The sequence below is a fragment of the Cyprinus carpio genome, chromosome A22 (genome assembly GCF_018340385.1).
Source record: "Cyprinus carpio isolate SPL01 chromosome A22, ASM1834038v1, whole genome shotgun sequence".
NCBI lineage: Eukaryota > Metazoa > Chordata > Actinopteri > Cypriniformes > Cyprinidae > Cyprinus > Cyprinus carpio.
This window is the reverse complement of record NC_056593.1, coordinates 3,532,603-3,555,194: the sequence shown is the minus strand read 5'-3', so window position 1 is coordinate 3,555,194 and position 22,592 is coordinate 3,532,603. Positions and strand designations below refer to the sequence as shown.

At 41.4% G+C, this 22,592-nt stretch overlaps 2 long non-coding RNA genes across 2 annotated transcripts in view; both read left to right on the top strand.

Annotated features, from left to right (window-relative positions):
* The first annotated feature begins 9,968 nt into the window (after window positions 1–9,968).
* Window positions 9,969–22,592, top strand: part of LOC122134986 — a 54,043-nt gene continuing 41,419 nt past the window's right edge. The window contains exon 1 of the long non-coding RNA XR_006153232.1: window positions 9,969–10,194. This is a non-coding gene — a long non-coding RNA (uncharacterized LOC122134986). The remainder of the gene's footprint in view (window positions 10,195–22,592) is intronic.
* Window positions 13,021–15,710, top strand: LOC122134992. The gene is made up of 2 exons (XR_006153245.1): window positions 13,021–13,051; window positions 14,129–15,710. It is a non-coding gene; the product is annotated as an uncharacterized LOC122134992 (long non-coding RNA).

Sequence of the window (22,592 nt, the reverse complement as noted above, 5' to 3'; positions counted from 1 at the left end):
ACTCTCATTCACAATTAGCATAATCCCCACCTTTGCCTGGAATGCAGCGGAATATTCTGGTCTACTTTCTCAGGTTTGGCTCCAGTATATTGCATACATGCATAAAAAAGACTAGGCCATATGCCTATCAATAAATATTCAATAATGTGTGACCACCAAAGTGTTTTAGCCAGCTGAAAAAATGTCAGGCGCTCTTCTTAAAACGACTGGCTGGCGGCGCTTGAGAACGCTTTGGTGGCACAGCATTTTTCCAGCTGAGGCGCTTTAGTTGCTTTGGTATGGAATATTAATGGCGGCAACGTATTAGCCTACTAATATCTAATTTCTAAGAATTTTACTAAATATAATAAAGCAGTAACCAGTTATATTAAGAATGTAAGAATAAAGAATGTCTCTTTGGGTTTGAGCCTTTGCAACTTTAGGGATCTTATCTATTTACAAACAGCTTGTAACACTCCAAAGGGAAAGGAAATCTTGAAATCGCATCATATGACCCCTTTAAATTTTACTAGAATATTTTTTATGAATTAAAATATACAATAACATTTGACCTATTGATAAAAATAAAAAGGATGCTTTTATAATTATAGGATATGGTGCTGGTGTGTGTGATTGATCATTATGCAGACAAAACAAAATGACAAACCCACACTGATCTAAATCTGACTTAGGATACTGGTGAAATCATACAGAGACACACGACAGGTATAAATGATCTTACTGATATATGTGCGCTTCTTTTGTAGAACACTGGCTCAATGTAAGTTATCTTATCAACACAAGTCTCCACTAGATATTTTTCTTCAAAACGTTACTAGGGCTGTTAAAGCTGAAGTGTTAATGCAAACAATTAGTTAAATTTCAGGATTAACTTTGAAATTTTTCTATTTGAGTTTGGGACAGGAAAACAGAAGTCTTTGATAATTTTTGACCCTACATATATAAATGCCTTATTAATCTTGTTCCTATATACCTCTTTATGGTTTAATGTGTGGTTATATTAATTTTTTGTAAGTCCTCTGGTCTGGGTTGTGATACAGTGGGGATTGTTTGTGAAATGTACTGTACACGCCTAGAGAAAGAACTGTATATAAGAGGGTCTCTGTTTTATTGTCTCTTGATAAAAAAAATTCTTCTGGCATCAAAACCCTTACGAATTTGAGAATGATTCCTCACAGCATCGGATGAAACCACCACAGAGGCTCCTTGCGCTAGCTGTGCAGACTGCACAGACTCTCCAGCATTTTCCTCTGAATATCACAAGCCCCTGTGGCTTACAGCTACAGCAGCTGAAATGAGCACGAAGCTGCTTCACTTGCAACACAGGCCCTTACATCTCAGGCTTTTTCTCCAGTTACTTCTAATCCTTTTTCTTTTCAGTGGCCTCCAGCTCCCATAGCAGACGCTAGCATGAGGGCTGCCTCTGCTAGCTGTGCATGCTACACAGGCTCTTCAGGATGTCACAAACCCCACTTCCTTCCCTTGGCCTACAGCAGCTGAAGGAAGCTAAAGGCTGTCTCCGCTTGCAACTCAGGCCTACACATCTTAGGCTTTTCCTCCTGTTACTAATAACCCATTTTAATTTTTTTTTTGTAGTGGCCTGCAGCTCCCATAGCAGACACTAGCCCAGAGGCTGATTTAAGCGTGAAGCTGCCTTCGCTGACAATTGCAGCCCATGCTCGTCTCCCTCACAGCTCTGTACTTCATTCAAAATGTTGTCTTCCAGATCAATTTCTGGCTCCCCTCGAGCATCAAGACGCAGCAGGCCATCAGTAAGCCTGGGCCGCTCCTCACACTGCACTGCCTACTTCCTATTCTCAACCAATCACTGTGGCATCTTCAGCTACCACGCCACATGCAACATTGCTGCCTGCATGACTTTCCAACCTCCTACCCTTCCCACTCCCTTCCTTCTACCTTCGGCAGAAGACGCTCACGTGAGGCTGCCTCCGCTAGTCGCTCAAGATCAGCCATCTTACTCTTACCCTTCCGCTACTTCTTTCCCTGTCAATGACCAGGGGCTAATCCGTGCATGAGGCTGTCTCCGCAAATTTTTACAGCCCCTCCTTATCTTTCTTCTAACCCTTCTCTCAAATCTAAACCTCAGTGCACTTTATTCACAGCAGTCCCACTACCTACCCCACCGGGTGCTAATCCGTGCATGACTCACAATTACTTAATTTATTTCCTACCTCAATTCCATGGAGAATCTCCAAGCCGGGTCTATTAAAAGGTTACTTAAGTGGCGTTACATTTTTCCTCTTCTTATCAAAGGAATTCAGCATTCTCAACCATCAAGCCCGGATTCTAGACAACCTTTAACTCTGGACATCCTTACAAAATGCATCCCAAATCTCTGCACAGGGTACCATGAGATCCATACTGCTCGTACCCTCGATGCCATATTTTTTATTGGCTTTCTTCGGTTTTCTAAGTTCAGAAAATTGACGGGGCTCTCCCTTCTGGTGCAGCAGGGTTGCAGTGTGAGTCTTCCGTCTGTCGTTCTGAGTTATGCTTCAAACTTGGAGGTGGACGGGGCTCTCCCTCCCAGTGCAGCAGAGCTGCAAGCTCCCTTCAGTCACAGTGAGGGCCCCTCCATCCAAGGAATCAAAACCGGACCTTGTATTCAGCCACAAGAGGGACTCTCCCTTCCGGCGCAGCAGAGCCACAGCTTCCTTCGGATGCAACGGAGAGTCCCTCCACCAGTCGCTTTGAATTTCCTTGCTTATTTAGCATCGGATAAGGCTCTCCCTTCCGGTGCAGCAGATCCTGGCTCTCTTCGGTCATAGTGTGAGCCCTGCCGTCTGTCGTTTTGAGTTACGCTGCTTGCTCTGAGTCGCTCATTTGATATCTGCTTATGGTGCTCCTCTTCTAGCAGCATGTAGGGCTCGCCCAGTCCGGCGCTGCAAGCCACAGCTCTCAACGAGCACCGCACGGGCTCTCCCAGTCGCCCCTGCCCCCTTTTTTTCTTTGCAAATTTTAATCCATATCTCTTCACAGCTCGCTATTTGGGGGCAACTAAATATGTTGCTCTCTGGCTGCTGTCCTTAAGCTTCTTTTGGGGAGCTCTCTGGTTCGGGCTATATTCCGGGCTTGGAGGCCTCCCCCAGGGCTATATTCCCAACATATGTCTACTATTTGCTATCAGATTAGATGTAATGGTGAACTTGTGAAATGTTGAGAAGATTCCAGCTGCTCTATTCATTTTAGCTAAAAACAAACTTGTCAGCTCCAAAATCCAACAGTATGTCATCGTCTTGATGTATTTTAATATCATCAGTGTTTAGAGTGAGAGACGAATCCTCCTCCATCAATGATACTGTCTCACCACCAACAGCACCTGACTGAACATTGAAAGTTGTTTTGTCACAGATTAGGTCTCCTGATAGTTTAAAAAGTTTTTAAATGTCAATTGAAGAACAACAGAATAAACACATAATTAAGATATTTGGAACAACATGTTCAGAGTCTCATCTAATAACAGCAGAACGATATGTGAATACTCAGTTAACCCTCTTAGTCACACACACACACACGCACATTAAACATGTTATATGTGTAGTAACATATAATTGTCCTTAAGACTTTAAATGTTTATATAGTGACAAAAAAACTTTTATGTTATTTAAACTGATGAAAGATAGTATTCTATGTTAAATAGCTAATGTATACTAAATATTTTTGTGTATTACATTTTATGGTCAAGTAGAGCCTAAACTCTAATGATTTTAAAAACTTTTGTGTGTATATATACAGAATATATATATATATATCTATATATATATATATATATCTATATATATATGTGACGGGGTGAGCCAACGACAGACACCAGTGGGCGTGGCGTCAGGCCTCGGAGAGGTTTTTATTTAACAGAAAAACCAAAACAAGGGGGAATAAAGTGTCCAAAAGGGGAACAGTGTCCAAAACAACCAGGGAATCTGGTGTCCTCGTCGTGCTGCGGGGTTGGTGAGGGTTCTGGCAGTGTTCATGGAGGAAGGGTCCAGGTAAGGGGCAGAGTCGGGCGCGGCCGCACCGCGCTCACCTCTTCGGGTCGGGGCGCGAGGGGCGGCGGCTTCTTCTAGCGGCTTCATACTCCAGCTGGCCGCGGCGCTACTGCAGGGGATAGACGGCCCGGCATCCTGGCCCGACGGCCGTGTAGACGGGTGCGGTTCTCACCGGGACGCGGGGTCCGGCAGCTCACGTCTCTGGTGGCGAGGGAGTCCCCTCAACGCACCCTCATGGACCACGAGGACACCAGTGTGCATGCAGGGGAAGAGACGGTGTCTCCCGAGGAGAGGCGAGCGTGGGCTTTTAAACAGCGGCGGTGATGAGGCTCCATTTCCTTCAGGTGTGCCCCATCACACGCCGCCAGCCCTGACTCGTCCAGCGCCCCTCCTCTCTCCCACACCCACTCCTATCGGGAGCCTGGTGAAGGGCGGCGATTTAGGACGGGGTGCCGGTGATTATCTGGGAGGAGGCAGCTGACTCGTCACATTCCCCCCCCCAAGCGACATCCCCGTCCTCAGGGCGCAGCCCACACGGGAGTGCTACCTTCCTCAACCAGGCCCCAAACGGTCGGACGTGGGCGGGGCGGGGATTCCTCTCCGGGCAGTCCTCCCTCTCGCAGCGCGCCGGAACAGGGGCAGAGAAAACGGGATTTAGTCGACAGCCTCAACCAACCACAGGGTAAAATGACCGTAAAAGAGAAAGAAGTCACTTACCCCTTTGTGTGGTTGGGAGGCCGTCTCCTCCGTTCCTCCGTCCCAGTCCGGGTAACGCGCACTTTTGCAAACGAGAGGGAGTGACGTCATCAGGTGTTTCCCAACTGCGCTGTCTAGGCTCCGCCTTGCCCGCATTCTCCACCACTGTGACGGGGTGAGCCAACGACAGACACAGTGGGCGTGGCGTCAGGCCTCGGAGAGGTTTTTATTTAACAGAAAAACCAAAACAGGGGGGAATAAAGTGTCAAAAAGGGGAACAGTGTCCAAAACAACAGGGAATCTGGTTTACTGGTAGTGCTGAGGGGTTGGTGATGGTGTGTCAGTGTTCATGGAGGAAGGGTCCAGGTAAGGGGCGGAGTCCCGCGGCCGCACGCGCTCCCCTCTTCGGTCCGGGGCGCGGGGGGCGGCGGCTTCTTCTAGCGGCTTCATCCTCCTCGCTGGCCGCGGCGCTTGCAGGGGATAGACGGCCCGGCATCCTGGCCCGACGGCCGTGTAGACGGGGTTGCGGTTCTCAACCGGACCGCGGGTCCGGCAGCTCACGTCTCTGGTGGCGCGGGAGTCCCTCAACGCACCCTTCCTGGACCCACGAGGACACCAGGGTGCATGCACGGGGAAGAGACCGGTCTCCCGAGGAGAGGCGCGTTGGGCTTTTAAACAGCGGCGGTGATGAGGCTCCATTTCCTTCAGGTGTGCCCCATCACACGCCGCCAGCCCTGACTCGTCCAGCGCCCCTCCTCTCTCCCACACCCACTCCTATCGGGAGCCTGGTGAAGGGCGGCGATTTAGGACGGGGTGCCGGTGATATCTGGGAGGAGGCAGCTGACTCGCCACATTTATATATATATAATATATATATATATATATATAGTTTCAGTTTTTGTGTATGGAGTCATTAATACACTGAAAAAAGGTAACCTCAAAATGGCAATATGGATTAACTAGTTTCAAGTTTAAATTATTTTAAGATCATTGAACCAACCTAAACACATTCATTCATAGCAACAACCTAATTTTAAAATCCTGTGGTTAAATCAGGTGGAAATAGGTCTTTAAAGTAACAATTGCAGGGGACCGCTTTTTATAGTAGACAGCGTCTTCCGTCTCACATGACCAGGTTTAACTGAACATATACACTGACACTCACAGCTCAGCCTCTGATTAAAACTGAAACCTGTGGTTGGTTTTCTTAAGAAACTTGGTTTGATCTTTTGGGTCACATAGCATCTTGTGCATGACATTGGGCATTGAGATCATGTGTGTTTAGTTTGGAGGAGAGGGGCTTCTTCCTGTCCTGCATAAGTCTACGCTAACAACCAACCAAGATGAGAACCTGCATTTGACAAAGAAGGATAAAACACATGTAGAATGGCTGTCATCATTTATTTTGTTTTTAAAACAAATTGCTAAATGTTCAGTGGGGTTTTATATAGAACATTTACTTGTGCACCTTTTATGTATGTTTATATATGTGAGTTCTCATACCCAGCGATACGATGTTTGCAGATACCTCAAAAAATTCTACAATACAATTTTGATACAATTCGATCCAGGAGTATATGACTGATTTATCGACATTATGATTTTTAAAACAATTTACATTTTTATTAACTCACAAATGCAACCAAAATATATAACATGAACATTTTATCTGAAAGGATTTCCACATCCTGTACCTCAGTTGGAACATTCACATCAAAAAAGGCCTACACTTTTTTTTTCTTTTTTTAATAATAAAGAAAAATAAATAATTGAAAAAAAAAAAAAAATCAATGTCACACAATAAGATCAGTAATCTCATGATATGACAAAAGTCAAGAAAGTCTTTTGTGCTAAAAATGTGCAGTGTGTAAAAAGCATAAATAAAAACAAAAAAGAAGTACTCCAGTTTGTACAAAAAAATACTATTAATGTAGAAAACTAAATATACAAAAAATCACAAAAAACAAAGCTGTTAAAACTGATTTAAAGGGATACTCCACCCCAAAATGAAAATTTTGTCGTTAATGACTATCCCCATGTCGTCCCAAACCCGTTAAAAGGATCATTTTGGGGTGGAGTATCCCCTTTAAGACAGGGATAGGCAACTTCGGTCCCGGAGGGCCACTGTCCTGCAGAGTTAGCTCCAGTCCTAATTAAACACACCTGAACAAGGCAATCAGTGTTTTCGGGATTACTAGATAGATACAGGGCAGATAGATACAGTGAGTTTTTATGAGGGCTGAAGCTAAACTCTGCAGGATAGTGGCCCTCCAGGACCGGAGTTGCCTATCCGTGCTTTAAGTGATGTTTGGCTGCTACTAGGACTCAGTGAAAATAATCTGTTCTAGAGATCTTTTCTATAGCAGAAAATAAATACAATAGAACAAAGACACAACTCAAATAAACAGTGCCTTTAAGGTTTCTCAGGTAGGTCTAAAAGACATTTCAGATACAGAAATTTAATAATTATATGTAAAATAACCCTGGATAATCTTCACTGTATAAATGAAAATATATCCTTATTAAAGTTACAAAAGTTATTCAGTCAAGAGCAGTGAGAGATTTTGTTTTCTTTGACAGAGGTTTATTGTCTGCCTTAACTTTAAGACCGAAAGCACAGCCAATATACTGATACACACACGTTTCTTCTCAACTGTTTACGTTAAAGACATAAGCCTAACCGACTGTGTTTAGGAAATTCACCAAGACATGCATGTTGATGTAATCTTGTCTGTATTTGTCCATCCAAGCACATAAAAGTGGAAGAGAATTCAATTTGCATGCTATATTGTATTTTACACCCCTAATCTTTCAGAGAAAGATACTGGGGGTTCACATTAAATATACAGGTGCCTTTTTACATTATAGTTTATTAGGACCCTCTCAGAGCACAGGATGAGCTCCCCCTGCTGGCCACACTAACACCTCTTTCCAGCAGCAACCTGGTCTTCCCAGGATGTCTCCCTTCCAGGTACTGACCAGCCTCAACCCTGCTTAGCTTCAGTGAACATGCAGGTGAAAGCTTCGGGTTGCTGTTGCTGTCTTGTGCAGCCAGTCTCCTCAAGCGTCCCAGAGCTTTCCAGCTTTAGACCAGCATCACTTTGAAATGTTGTTCACTAGCATTTAGTAGTTCAACTTTACCTTCTCATCTTAGTCCCATTAGCCCCGAAGCTTTCAAATCCTAGAAACTCTCCTGAGAGCTTTGATGCTGTTTTATCTGCTGTTAAATAATAATATTAATAATAATAAAATACTAGATAGATGGTGGCATTTATCAGTAAAATCAATATAAAAAGTGATGACCAAAATACTGTGTAAATATCAGTCAAAAAATATCAAACCGATTATCAGCAGATTGCGAGTAATTATAACCATCTGTCATTATCAGTACAGAGTCATGTCTGCAGGTCCTATAGCAGGAATATGTGAGGGTATTATTGTTATTCTGCTGGTAGCTGAAACTGCTGTGATTTTACTATCACCACAATAACTCGACACAAGCATGACAATGGCAAGCATTATATGTATAGCTGAGCCTAATATAAAAAACATAACAGCCTCCATCTTTGATTTATGCAAGGAAAAATAGACTCAAACAGGAATCTTGCTGTTGAGACAGGCATTTAATAGCAGTAGCCTACAACAAGGTGTTGTGCATAGTTTATCTACAAATAACCTACTGACAATTTTGGTTTGTTTGTTTTGGAAAAAACTACTGCTACAGAACCGATGGCAACATGAAATAGCAAGAGGAAATTACTTTAATCCCGTTTATCACATGAATTTTTAAGCAGTTAAATATTCTGACTATTATTTAATGAAGGTAGGTCGAGATAGCCTCTGCATTGAGAATGAATGTCTCTCACACAAAAACAACAAAGATATTTGTTGCATCTCATCTACAAATCAATGCCGCTAAAGTTGCATTTCACCTCAGACAATCATCCCACATGAAAAAATACTATAGTAACTTACAGTAAATACTGTAGTGTTTTTGATCCATACTATAGTAAAGTGTATTATACTGTATATATTATAGTATTTACAACACTTTTTAATGAATGCTTTTAATTTAAATTTTTAATTCAAATATGAGGTCATGCTGTGACATATCAATCACACGGTTTCATATAAAAAATAAATAAATAAATAACAAGGTTTCACATGATATGAATTTTCAGGTCAGAGGATAATAAACCACAACATTCAGAACCATTCTGCTCAAAAGGCCTTCAAATTTAGACGAACGAAACCAATTATGTTGTAGGCTACTATCACCATCAAGCAGCATTTAAACTTTTTTTTTTATTTATTTTTTTTTATTAATGCCAAGGTACCAAAGATACAAATACAGATAACATCACTGTTACATGCAAAAAGAGGCGACATACATGCAAAGCACCATTTATAGACATATGCAACAGTAAATAAATAATACAAAACAAAAGCTTTAACAAAATAATTAAAAAAATATTAAATTGATTGTTTTAAAAGCTTTAAGATTCTTGGAAGATGAAAATAGTTTGGATATACTGTTGAACCTCTCTTTCAAAAACAATATATAAAGGATTTTGACGAGTGATTTTACTGAGGTGAATATGAGATTTTGCAAGAAGTAATAATAGGTTAATAATAAAATATTTATCTTTTTTATATTAAAGAAGCCAAACAGTATATCCTTAAAAAGCAGAGAGAAACCCTGTAGCACACTGGGATGGATAACATTAGAGAATTCAATCCCAAATAGCCGTGTGTGAGGACAGTCTCAAAAGATATGCATATCAGATTCATTAGGGTCACCACAAAAACAACAGCTTGTATCTATGTCTGATTTAAACCTTTCAAAAACATTTTAGCTGGGTAAAACCTGTGTAACAATTTGATTTCTCTAACCTTGTTAGTTATTATATATATTCGAAGACAGAGTCCATACTTTTTTCCCAATCAGTATGATCAACCACATTCTTCCAATAAGACACCACTTACGGAGTTATTACAAGCTCCTTTTGGAAAAAGTGATCTAATCTTATAGTTACGTGATGAAGGAGGTGACAAAAAAGCATAGTTTTCCTACTGGGATTTCAAATGGGTTTAAAGAAATAGATAAAGTGCTGGATGATCTAACGGCTTCCTTTAAAAGCATAACAACTCCTTTAGGAATAGCATCCATGACAATGGAGAATTCTTTTTTCAAAAAAATTTACATACAAATTTTGTTCATTTAAATAGCACTTACTGGACGTGATGGCACATCTCCACGTCATCGCGCTGCAGCAAATACATTTTCACTTCATTGGCGACACAATGCTCAACTACGCTGAATGCCAGCCGCCGTAAAACCAGAATATAATAAGACGACACTATGGCTTCGGGTTTAATGAAGAGGAACAACATTGCACTATTATGTATCATGTTTTATTTTTAGAAAACCTGGTGAAAATGAAGCTTCTCTTTGTTTCGGCCTTATTATTCTGGTGTATCCTCGACCATGGTAAGATATTTAGGCTTATCTCTCTCTTCCAGTGTTCTGACGATTTGTGCTATCCGAAATTTGCGGTTAAAACCGTGTTTTCATTAAAAACAGTAGACTACCAAACATGCGTAGGATGCTCGTGTGCACAACAAAAGATGTGGTCTACATCAGCGTCAGGAATGATTTATCTGGCATAAACAGACTGTCAATGACGAGTCCCATCATGCAGGGACAGCACCCTATTGGTCTTCTGTATTGACAGCGTTCTGTGTTCTGTAAACACAGTGCGCCTAGACGGAGCGATGAAGTAGCCTATCTATATATATAAATCTGTGCTTTCGCAGAGCAATAAACAGCCATTACAGAGTAATACACTTGTATAGAATGATATGGGAACATGAAAGGCTCTGTGGTGGAGCTAGCTGAAAAACCATGACCCATACTGGGGAATGTCACTTTATAGTTGTGATTTTTTTTTTTTTTTTTTTTTTTTGAGCATTACTGAATGTGTAATATTTGTCTGTGAGTCCTTCAGTTATCTTCAGTATGAAGATGGATTTCAAAATCATACAGTCACTGCTGGAATGTGTTCAAATATACAGGAGATGCTGGACAACTGTGTTTAAACTGCTCAGGACAAACAAGGGCTTCACTGAAACAACTGTCACACAAAAATAACAGATTTCAGTCACTTACTGTAGGTACTGACGCAGTATCAAGAATCAAGGGAATGTAAACTATTGAACCTGTTCATTTGTGTGCTATTAAAGGATTCTCATCAAGGCAAAGAGTTACATTAATGTTGTCAACTGCGGTGGAACAGAGCAGTTTTATTTCATAGAATTTGCATTTCATTGGGAAGAAATGGTGAATTGGTTAAAAATAGTGATTGATTTCTTCTGCAGGTGCATCTGGTGTTTGATATTGATGGAGTGTCAGTGATAGAGGGAGATTCAGTCACTCTACACACCGATGTTAAGACAAAAGCAACAGAGAGGAAAATCAGATGGTATTTTAATGACACTCGCATCGCTCAAATCAATGGAGATCACCATAAGATCTGTACAGATGTTCAGTGTAATAAAGGTACTGAGAGATTCAGAGACAGACTGAAGCTGGATCATCAGACTGGATCTCTGACCATCATGTACATCAACACCACAGATGCTGGACTTTATGAATTACTGATAAGCACACCAGCATGGCATGGACAGTGAAAAGAGCTTCAGTGTTACTGTTCATGGTGAGTCATGTTTAGAAATTACCCTTGTATGTGTAAGTCACGTTCATTAATATGTTAGTTATCCTTTTGCAGTGACATTTAGATGTGATTTTATTTTTAATTCACATACAGTATATAGACGACTTAATCAAAACCACATTACTGTTAAAGTAGAATTTGCAGACTTAAATTTGAATTTAGTTCAGTATGATTTACAACGTGTTGTTTTTTATTTGTTATTATAGATTTTTCAGTTACCTTCTACTGATCATCTCTTTAAATCCATCTCATTTCACAGTCAGTATGATTCCCCTCCCACCAGGAATCCAAAGTGCAAAGTATTTAGTTTCAAATCTCTTTAATAGCACAAAATGTTAATAAATGTTGCTTTCCAGACGAAGTCAAGAGGGCATGTTTTATTACTTACATATACTCAGTTCTTTAATCTTATGTGATGTTTTCCCCTAAAGATCCTCCAGCAGCTGTTGGTTTGTGTTTCAGGTGTCTCTGCTGCTGAACGAGATAAAATGAAGAGAAAGTCAGCGAAGGAGGGAGAATCTGTCACTTTAGATTCTGATGTAGTAAAAAAACCCAAATGATTTAAAGGTGTGGTATTTTAATCACACCCGCATCGCTCAAATCAGTGGAGAATCTCATTGATATCAGTACAGATGTTCAGTGTGAAGATGGTGATTTGAGATTCAGAGACAGACTGAAGCTGGATCATCAGACTGGATCTCTGACCATCATGAACACCAGAGAACCGGACTCTGGAGTTTATCAACTACAGATCAACAACAGCAGATTCAGCATCTTAAAGACATACAGTGTGAGTGTCACTGGTGAGTATCATTGTAGTCATTCAGTGCTTTTTCACTTGAAACAGTTTTAGAAAACTGATATAATTAAATCGGCCCAGTAAATGTTTTGTTGTGGCCTGTTTGAAGGAAGTTAGCTTTGACTCAATATTAAATTATAACTGAGATCAAATCTATCATCTTCACATGCACATCAAAACCGACAGACAATTGTCACAGTTTTGTGACCTTATGAATTAAAAAATTTTCAATTATGAATTTTAAATTATGAATCTTAAAATTGTCTATTGTTAATAGAAAAAAAATCATAATATTAGTCGGTTATTCTCTGAAATACTGTTTCTTGTTGCTGTTTTTAGCTGCTGGGTGAACAAATCCACCAGATGGCACCTTTATCAAATAAATCAATGTCATACAACTTTCTACTAAATATTGGTCAAAAGTATTGATAAAGTTGTTTCTCAGTCCATCTCTAGTAATAATGACTGTCTTTCATTAGCTGTTCCAGATTCAATTGTTGTTGTTGTTGTTGTTGTTGTTTTTGTTGTGGTTGTTGTTTTTGTTGGAGTTGATTTTATTGCTGCTGGTGTTGTCAGGAGATCTATACAAGCAAGAAAAAATGGCAAGTATTGCATACAGCTAATTTGACAAGCTGGAATAATGAGATTTATGTAAAAAAAAAAAAAAAAAAAAAAACACCACCCCACAGATACATAGACTTTAAAATATGGTTTAAAGTATGTATTTTTTTTTTTCTAATTGACCAAAGTAAATAAAAATAATAATGTATTGTTCATACAGGAAAAAAATGACGCAGTACAATGATCCTGACCTGGTGAGATACTATGTACAAAATATGTCTGTCTGTAAAAAACCTATGAATGTACAGAAACTGAGCACTGATAGGGCTCCAATATACTTAAAGTGAACTGGTTCATTATGTGTGATGTCATTTTAAAACAAAATTAGGCCAAAACAAACTTTTTGTTGCTGTTGTTTGTTTTTTTGGAGTGTTTTATTTGGGGGGGGGGTGGTGGTTGAAACGACTTGCTTTGAGCTACCATTGGTCTGTGGTGATTATGCGATAGGTAGATGGGGCTCCTCCTAGAGGTCTGCAAGCCTGTCAGGTCCCGACTCAGGTCGGACTCGGGCCAAGAATTTGATGAGCAGTTAGACACGGGCCGGGTTAGGACCTATATTTGTGGCCCGTGCAGGGCTCTAGCTCCTCCTTCTTTGACACGGAAATCTTCTCCAGTTGATTTATTCAGTTCAGTCCGTCGAAATAGTAAAAAGTAAAAAACGTGAATACTCTGGAGAGCTGCTTTATAGAAACTGAAGATGTTATTCTAACTGAGAAGTGACACTGACACTATTTTTTGTGTTTAATACAGTTAAGTTTCTTGCTTTAAAGCTCTTTTTTATAAAGTGCTTTATAAATAAATGTGACCTAAATAGTGTACCGAATTGCAGCTTGTGCAAACACAACCACATAGCTATTGATAAGATGCTTTCTTAACTGCTGTTTTCTCAGCACTGTTATTTTTGTTGTATGTTTATTCTGCTATTGAGAGGAAAGTGCACAGCACATATTTACATATTCATCTAACGCTGCTTTCAGCAGTGCAGACAGCATCGGGATGTTGGCAAACAGTATATGGCTGGTCACGTATTTCAAACTTATTTTTTATCCCCAAAGTGAGTAAGGAAATAAACTTCACCATGAGTATATTGGGGCTTTAGGTGGTACAGTATGTAGATGGTACAGTATGTAAATTTCATTGAGATGTTTTCTTTGAGATCTTTATATTCAGCAAGCATCCGAGAGAAAAAAAATAGTGTTTGTGTAACTGAATCATCAGGGTTTTTCACAATTATTTTTGTATTACCTTCTGTGAATCTGTTTTTCTTTCAGGAGAATAATGAAGAAGTATCATTCCTTATTCAACATGAGACTATAGGTACATCCGCTGATCCGGGTGTGAGCACACAGGAGGGTGACGTTTAAAGAGAAATCTGCTGTTCCGGTTATGAGCACACAGGAGGGTGACGTTAAAGAGAGATCCGCTGATCCGGGGTGTGAGCACGCAGGAGGGTGCCCGTTAAAGAGACATTCTGCTGATCCGGGTGTGAGCACGCAGGAGGGTGCCGTTAAAGAGACATCTGCTGATCCGGGGGTGTGAGCACGCAGGAGGGTGACGTTATAGAGACATCTGCTGATCCGGGTGTTAGCACGCATGAGGGTGTCGTTAAAGAGACATCTGCTGATCCGGGTGTGAGCACGCAGGAGGGTGACGTTAAAGAGAGATCCGCTGATCGGGTGTGAGCACGCAGGAGGGTGTCGTTAAAGAGAAATTCGCTGTTCCGTGTGTGAGCACGCAGGAGGGTGACGTTAAAGAGAGATCCGCTGATCCGGGTGTGAGCACGCAGGAGGGTGACGTTAAAGAGACATCTGCTGATCCGGGTGTGAGCACGCAGGAGGGTGACGTTAAAGAGAGATCTGCTGATCCGGGGTGTGAGCACGCAGGAGGGTGATGTTAAAGAGAGATCCGCTGATCCGGGTGTGAGCACGCAGGAGGGTGACGTTATAGAGACATCTACTGTCCGGGTGTGTGAGCACGCATGAGGGTGTCGTTTAAAGAGGACATCTGCTGATCCGGGGTGTGAGCACGCAGGAGGGTGATGTTAAAGAGAAATCTGCTGTTCGGGTTATGAGCACACAGGAGGGTGACGTTAAAGAGACATCTGCTGATCTGGGTGTGAGCACGCAGGAGGGTGACGTTAAAGAGAAATCTGCTGTTCCGTGTGTGAGCACGCAGGAGGGTGACGTTAAAGAGAGATCCGCTGATCCGGGTGTGAGCACGCAGGAGGGTGACGTTAAAGAGACATCTGCTGATCCAGGTGTGAGCACGCAGGAGGGTGACGTTAAAGAGACATCTGCTCCGGGTGTGAGCACGCAGGAGGGTGACGTTTAAAGAGACATCTGCTCCGGGTGGGAGCACGCAGGAGGGTGACGTTAAAGAGACATCTGCTCCGGGTGTGAGCACGCAGGAGGGTGACGTTTTTAAAGAGACATCTGCTGATCGGGTGTGAGCACGCAGGAGGGTGACGTTAAAGAGAAATCTGCTGATCCGGGTGTGAGCACGCAGGAGGGTGACGTTAAAGAGAAATCCGCTGTTCCGTGTGTGAGCACGCAGGAGGGTGACGTTAAAGAAAAATCTGCTGATCCGGGTGTGAGCACGCATGAGGGTGACGTTTAAAGAGAAATCCGCTGTTCAGTTGTTAGCATGCAGGAGGGTGACGTTGAAGAGAAATCCGCTGATCCGGGTGTGAGCACGCAGGAGGGTGACGTTAAAGAGAAATCCGCTGTTCCGTGTGTGAGCACGCAGGAGGGTGACGTTAAAGAGAAATCCGCTGTTCCAGTTGTGAGCAGGCAGGAGGGTGACGTTAAAGAGAAATCCGCTGATCCGGGTGTGAGCACGCAGGAGGGGTGACGTTAAAGAGAAATCCGCTGATCCGGGTGTGAGCACGCAGGAGGGTGACGTTAAAGAGAAATCCGCTGTTCCAGTTGTGAGCAGGCAGGAGGGGGTGACGTTAAAGAGAAATCCGCTGATCCGGGTGTGAGCACGCAGGAGGGTGACGTTAAAGAGAAATCCGCTGTTCCGTGTGTGAGCGCGCTGGGGGATGTCATTAAAAATATATCCGATGATCTGGCTGTGAGCCAAGACACTGAATCACATTACTTGCAGTAAAACTAAAGCCGGTTTCACACCGCACACGTAAGCAGCGCATATTTTTCCGGCACCTGTTATGACCCTTTATTTATTTATTTTATTTTTTGGTTTGTTGGTTTGTGTGTGTCTGCCCAGGTTGCTGCTGATTGGTTCCTGCAGAATCATTGCTGTCATCCTCTGATTGGTCTTCTCTCCCTTAAAAAATTTGTGGGGAAGAGGTTTTTAAACGAAGTTTGAGAATGATGTTTGTGTTAAGAGCACATCACTAACAGCCGGTTTTTAATTTTCTTGTTTGTGTTAAGAGCACATCACTAACAGCCGGTTTTTAATTTTCTGGTTTTCTTTGAATTGCCATTGTGTATGAAAATGTGGTATATAAATAAACATGCCTTGCCTTGCCTTGCCTTGCCTTAAAAGAGATGACAGCATTTTCTTTTTTTGTGGGTGGGGGGGGGGGACTATTGCTGTTTGTTCTGTGCTTGTGCTGATTTACCCCATTTGTAGTGATTGTTTGGATATTTATTGTTTTGAAACAGTACTCCGGCTTACCCGACCCTTGTCTGTTGTACGATTTTGATTTTGGATTATCCCTTTGAACTTGATGTTTCTTTGTAAATATTTATTGTGAATATTGTAAATATTTATCATTGGAGAAGTAAGTAGTCAGACGCCATCTTTGTTTTTGTATCGTTTGGATCTTTGTCTTTGGATTAGGTAGTTAGGTTAAAGAATTTTATTTTTGTTTCTTTATTTTGATAGGTAATTTAGAGGGTTTAATAATTTAGAACGTTTGCCATTTAGAAAGTTTTTTTTAGAAACATTTGTTTATTATTTTGGCCCATCGGCTCCTGAAAGTGGACTCCCAAATAAAAAAATTAGAAAGAAGTTGATTGTTCACACTTGTTTTTTCTTGCATGTTACACTCTACCCCTAGACGGGACGTAAACACACCCATGTTAAACAGGTTAGAGTATTCACACTGCATGCAGAGGTGGTGTGGCAGTGCATTGCAGGAGCAGAGATGAAGCGGCAGAGAAGAGATTGTTTCCATGCTTGCCGAGTAGTATTTTTGCTGCGCCGATCACGCTGGATTAAAGCCACAGTGCATTGTTCTTGTTAAAAAACCAAAAAAAAAAAAAAAAAAAGATTGAACACGAAAAATAACAACTTTCACCGTAAAATCAAAAAATGTGAGCTGTTCCGCGTTTCCAGGGTTGTGGAGTAACGGAATACATGTATAACGGCGTTACGTAATCAAGGATACAAAAATCTAATAACTGCAATCCATTACAGTGCATCAAAAAAACAATGTATTCATGGTCTGTGTATGTTTGATCATTTCCTATTTGGAATGGAATATCGAGAAATGAAAAGATGGCTCGTTTATTAGTTTTTCTGTTAGTTTCACAAATGGAATATGAGATTTCGGGCATGATGTCTCGGCTTTCCTCTGTGTATACATATCCCTTTACAAGTACAATTTTAGCTGTATTATTTGGGTCCCCTTAAAAAATTGCTCTTGATAAATATTGTAATTGTCCCCCTTTACTGTTAGACAAAATTACACCCCTGTCTGCAACATATTCCTGATTCAAACTGTTATGCATAGTTAACAGTGAGTGGGGGTTTCAGACAATAGTCTAAAGAGGCAATATTCAGCACCACACTCGATCGTATGACTCTTATTCTGTCTGACAGAATTAAAAGTTCGTACTGAAGGCGGAGCGATTTGACCTATCCGATTAAAGGGGCGTTTCAGCATGCCCATCTGTGTGAATCAAACCTGAATCAAAATCAAATCTCAATGTTCATACTATCCATCGTAAATAGTATGTGAGATTAGAATAAGTGTGTCCTAAAAGCATAGTATGTTGAAAAGAGATACTAAAAGTCTCTGGATGGTTACTATTTCAGGTCGATTTTTGAAGTGTGGATCAGTGCACACTCTGTTGGCTAAAATTGCCCACAATCCATTGCGCTTTGGTAAAGGATTCGGTCCAGAACTACAACACACAAATAAACGTTAGAAAAAACTACAAACGCGTGGAGGATGCGGCGCGATCAACGGTTAGTTAGAGAAGTTGTTAGATAAAAGCGTCTGCTAAATGATTAAATGTAAATGTTTGCGTTACTAATAATCAACATTTAACCTGGTAAAAACATATTTTTTTATTGTTATCCGTGTTGTATTTCATCTGCAAACAGCAATGTGAAGCTTTATAAACATCCATTTGGTCGTTAACTTTTAAATGCATCATTATGCAGAAAATGAGCAGAGTTCTCCGCATGAAAGACCCGCGACTGGCAGATCAACATGCTACTTCTTTTCTTAAATTAAATGTGAAGGATGTTAACTGTGACGAGATGATTGACAGGCCAGTTAACAGTGACATGCTGCGTGTAACGGGTGCGACAGAGCGGTCCTGACGCAATTGTGTGACGTGATAGTATGTCCCCAAAGCTTGCCTACTCTTCTACTACACACCATTAGGCCACACTTCAGGGGGAAGTTGTGGCCTAATGGTTAGAGGGTCGGCCTTGTAATCAAAGGTTGCGAGTTTGAGTCTCGAGTTGATATTCTGATTTGCTGCTCAAAAAACATTTATTATTATGATGATGTTGAAAACATCGTTGAGTAGAATTTTTTCACGTTTATTTGATTAATAGAAAGTTCTGAAGAAACAGTATTTATCTGAAATAGAAATCTTTGTAACATTTATAAATGTCTTTATCATCACTTTTGATCAAGTGTTAAAGCATCCTTGCTAGATAAAAAGTATTAATGTTATATAAATTCTTTTCCGAAAATTAAAAATTATACTCACTCTAAGCTTTTTAACGGTATAGTGCAGGGGTGGCGAACTCCGGTCCTGGAGAGCCGCAGCCCTGCAGTGTTCAGCTCCAACCCTAATTAAAACTCACCTGCCGGTAGCTTTTCTAGTAACCCTTCAGACCTTGATTTGCTTGTTCAGGTGTGTTTGATTAGGGTTGAAGCAAAACTCTCTGCAGGGCTGCAGCTCTCCAGGATTGACGTTCACCACCCCTGCTGTCTAGTGTATAATGTTACAAAAAGCTTTTTATTTCACATAAATGCTAATCTTTGGATCCTTCTATCCATCAAAGAATCCTGGCAACAAAAAAAAAATACCTCAACTGTTTTTAAATATTGATAAATAATAATAATAAAATAATAATAATAATTAAAATAAGGTTTCTTGAGCAGTAAATCATCAGCCTATTAGAATGATTTCTGAAGGATGTGACACGTGAAGACTGGAGTAATGATGCTGAAAAATTTAGCTTTTGATCACAGAAAATAAATTACATTTTAAAATCTATTCTAATAGAAAGCCCTTATTTTAAATAGTAAAAATATTTTACAACAATACTTTTGCTGTATTTTGGATCAAATAAATGCAGGCTTAGTGAGCAGGAGAGACTTCTTTATAAAACATTAAAATCTTACAGTTCAAAAACTAAAATTTCTGCCCCCCTCACTTCTGAAATGATGGCTACTCCCCTGCTGTGACCACGCCTTGGTCACCGTAGGCTTCCGGATAATTGAAAATGGACAAATAGCGGGAGCTGGTTGCTGAAACCACGCCCACCTAGCTCAACGGTGGTGACAGCAGCGGCAATCCACAAGGCAATAAACAGAAACATGTAAAAAACATGTACAAAAAAACTACCACCAGAGCCGAACGAGAACCGCACATAGACCGCGCCAACCTTTTTTCTGCTGTAAAGTTGGCCATTTTAACATGGGGAGTCTATGGGGATTGACTCCCTTTTGCAGCCAGCCTCTAGTGGACAGTTGATGAATTACAGTTTTAGTCACGTACAGAGTTTAGGTATTCCTTGGTTGGCTTCACGAGAAAGAGTGTGGGTGGTTGCTGCTTGATGCTACAGCCTAGAAATAATCTGTCAGCATATATTACAGTGTTGCTACAGCCTAGAAATAATCTGTCAGCATATATTACAGTGTGCATTTGTAAATCTACACAGAAAAAAATAATAAACAAGCTATCCTTTCATTTCTTGTTATTCCATTACAAATAGGAAATGAAATTATCAAGATGTACACAGGTCCGTAACACTTAAATGTTTTAACACTTAAATGTTTTTTTTAGTGATGCTTCTTCCGCACATTCAGTGAGAAACTAGAGCTGTCTTTGGCACAATGCAGAGACTTAATACAAATGTTATTTTTTAAAAATAGACATTGCAGAATCCTAGGAAATCTATTATCATTAAATTATACATTGGGATTATTTTGTCATAACTTTGTGTGCTATATGGGTACGTTATTGGAGAGTGTAATGTTTGTCACTACTGTTCTATATTGAACTGCATTACCCAAGAGTATTAGGGGGACCGGAAGTGGAAATAATAAAGGAAGAAAGGATGTCGAGCTGATAGTCGACACGCACTGCACGTTATGCCTGAGTTGTGTTTATTCCAGATACGTTGATCACGAAATGGTGAAATACGAATAACACATGGTGTCAGAGAAATAACGAAACTCACACAGATGAGAAGATTGACTCCGCCGGTGTTCCGATGCCCAGGATGGACTGGGATTCCCTCGATTTGCCTGACTCGTGGAGGAGATTCCGACAACACGCAGAACTGATGTTCAAAGGCCCACTCCACAAAAAATCGGAGGAGAAACATTTGCAGCTATCTCCTGTTATGGGTAGTAGAAAAAAGGCAGAGACATTTATAACACCTGGACGCTGACTGACAAGAACGCAAAGGTTTTAGGCACGTACTACGAAAGATTCAAAGCATATGTGATGCCGAAAAAGAACCACATCTTCGCACGGTACAAATTCCACGAGAAAGTACAAGCGGAAGGTGAGAGCTTTGACAATTTCGTCACAGAACTAAAATTATTAGTTAAAGACTGCGGATACGCCAATACAGACGAGATGGTAAGAGACAGGATAGTCTTCGCCATAAACTCCGCAAAAGTGAAGGAGAAGTTGTTAAACTATGGACCAGATTTAACCCCTTGAGAGAGCCATAGACATTGCACGATCTCACGAAATAGCGCAGGGACAGCTGAAATCTATGGGCCGGGCAGCACAGCACAACTCACACGCAACAGGTTGCGCATGCCGTGTTTCAAACGAAGCAATAAACAGAAACATGTAAAAACTACCACCAGAGCCGAACGAGACCGCATAAGATCTACAACATGCGGACGATGCGCGCAGGTGCATAGAGACAAGGAAAATGCCCAGCCTTGGGTAGACAGTGCAAGAAGTGCGGGAAACCAAACCATTTCGCAAAGGCTTGCAAATCGCAACAAACGTAGAAAACAGAAAAAAACGTACATGCCGTGAATAACGACACCGAACAAGCTTACGAATCACCTCAGGAATTCTTGATCGACACGATAACAAAAGAGCACAGCAACGTGATAAACGAACAGGTTTTTGCCGAAATTGAAGTAGGTTTCAGAGCTACAGAAGATGAAAATTTAAATTGGACACTGGGGCACAAGTAAATATAATACCAGAAAATAAAATAAGAGATGGTTATCGGTGTCAGCCAACTAAACCCAGCAACACGCAGATTGTCAGTATATGGCCGAGAACCCTTATCCGTGAGAGGAACATGCAGACTGCAATGCAAGCACAAAGGGACCAAAGCCATGCAAGAATTCTATGTCGTTGACACTCAAGCACCGCCTATCCTAGGACTAAGAGCATGTCTGGAAATGGATCTAATAAAACTGGTCCTCTCTGTACAAACCGATACCAGGCAAAGTGATGAGTTGCTTGTGCTGAGTGAGTTTGCTGACGTTTTTGAAGGGATCGGAGAATTCCCAGGCGAGTGCAAAATACACATAGACCCCAATGCAGTCCCAGTAGTATATCCCCCACGAAAAATTCCATTCACACTACGCAGTCGTTTAAAGGAGGAATTAGAGAGAATGGAGCGCCAGGGAATCATCGCAAAGGTAACCGAACCAACCGATTGGGTCAACGCTTTAGTTGTAGTGGAAAAACCCCGCACTGGGGCGCTTCACATATGTCTCGACCCGTGCGACCTAAACAAAGCGATCAAAAGGCCGCATTATCCATTGCCAACCCTGGACGACGTAATCTCCAGACTCACAGGCGCAAGATACTTTAGTGTACTGGACGCCAGATCAGGATACTGGGCCATTAAACTGACGGAAGAATCATCGAAGCTTACCACATTCAACACCGTGGTCGGACGGTACCGTTTCCTCTGTCTGCCCTTCGGGATAATCTCTGCACAGGATGAGTTCCAAAGGAAAATCGACGAGACGTACGAAGGACTGCCCGGAGTAGCGGCGGCGATTGTAGACGATATCCTAGTGTATGGTCGCACAAAAGACGAACACGACAAAAACCTGCGTGCAATGTTGGAAAGAACGAGGGCAAAGGGTGTCCGTTTGAATCCTGAAAAAAGCACGATTTGCGTGCCGGAGGTCTGTTACTTTGGACACAGACTCACACATGACGGCATCAAACCAGACCGTGAGAAAATTAAATTATGTTTTATTAACAAGGTTCAGGAGGAGTGTGTCAGATAATTAGCCTAATCAACAACCGGTGGACCACAATCAAGTAATCAATACCACAGTATAAATACCGCTGACTTGCCTCT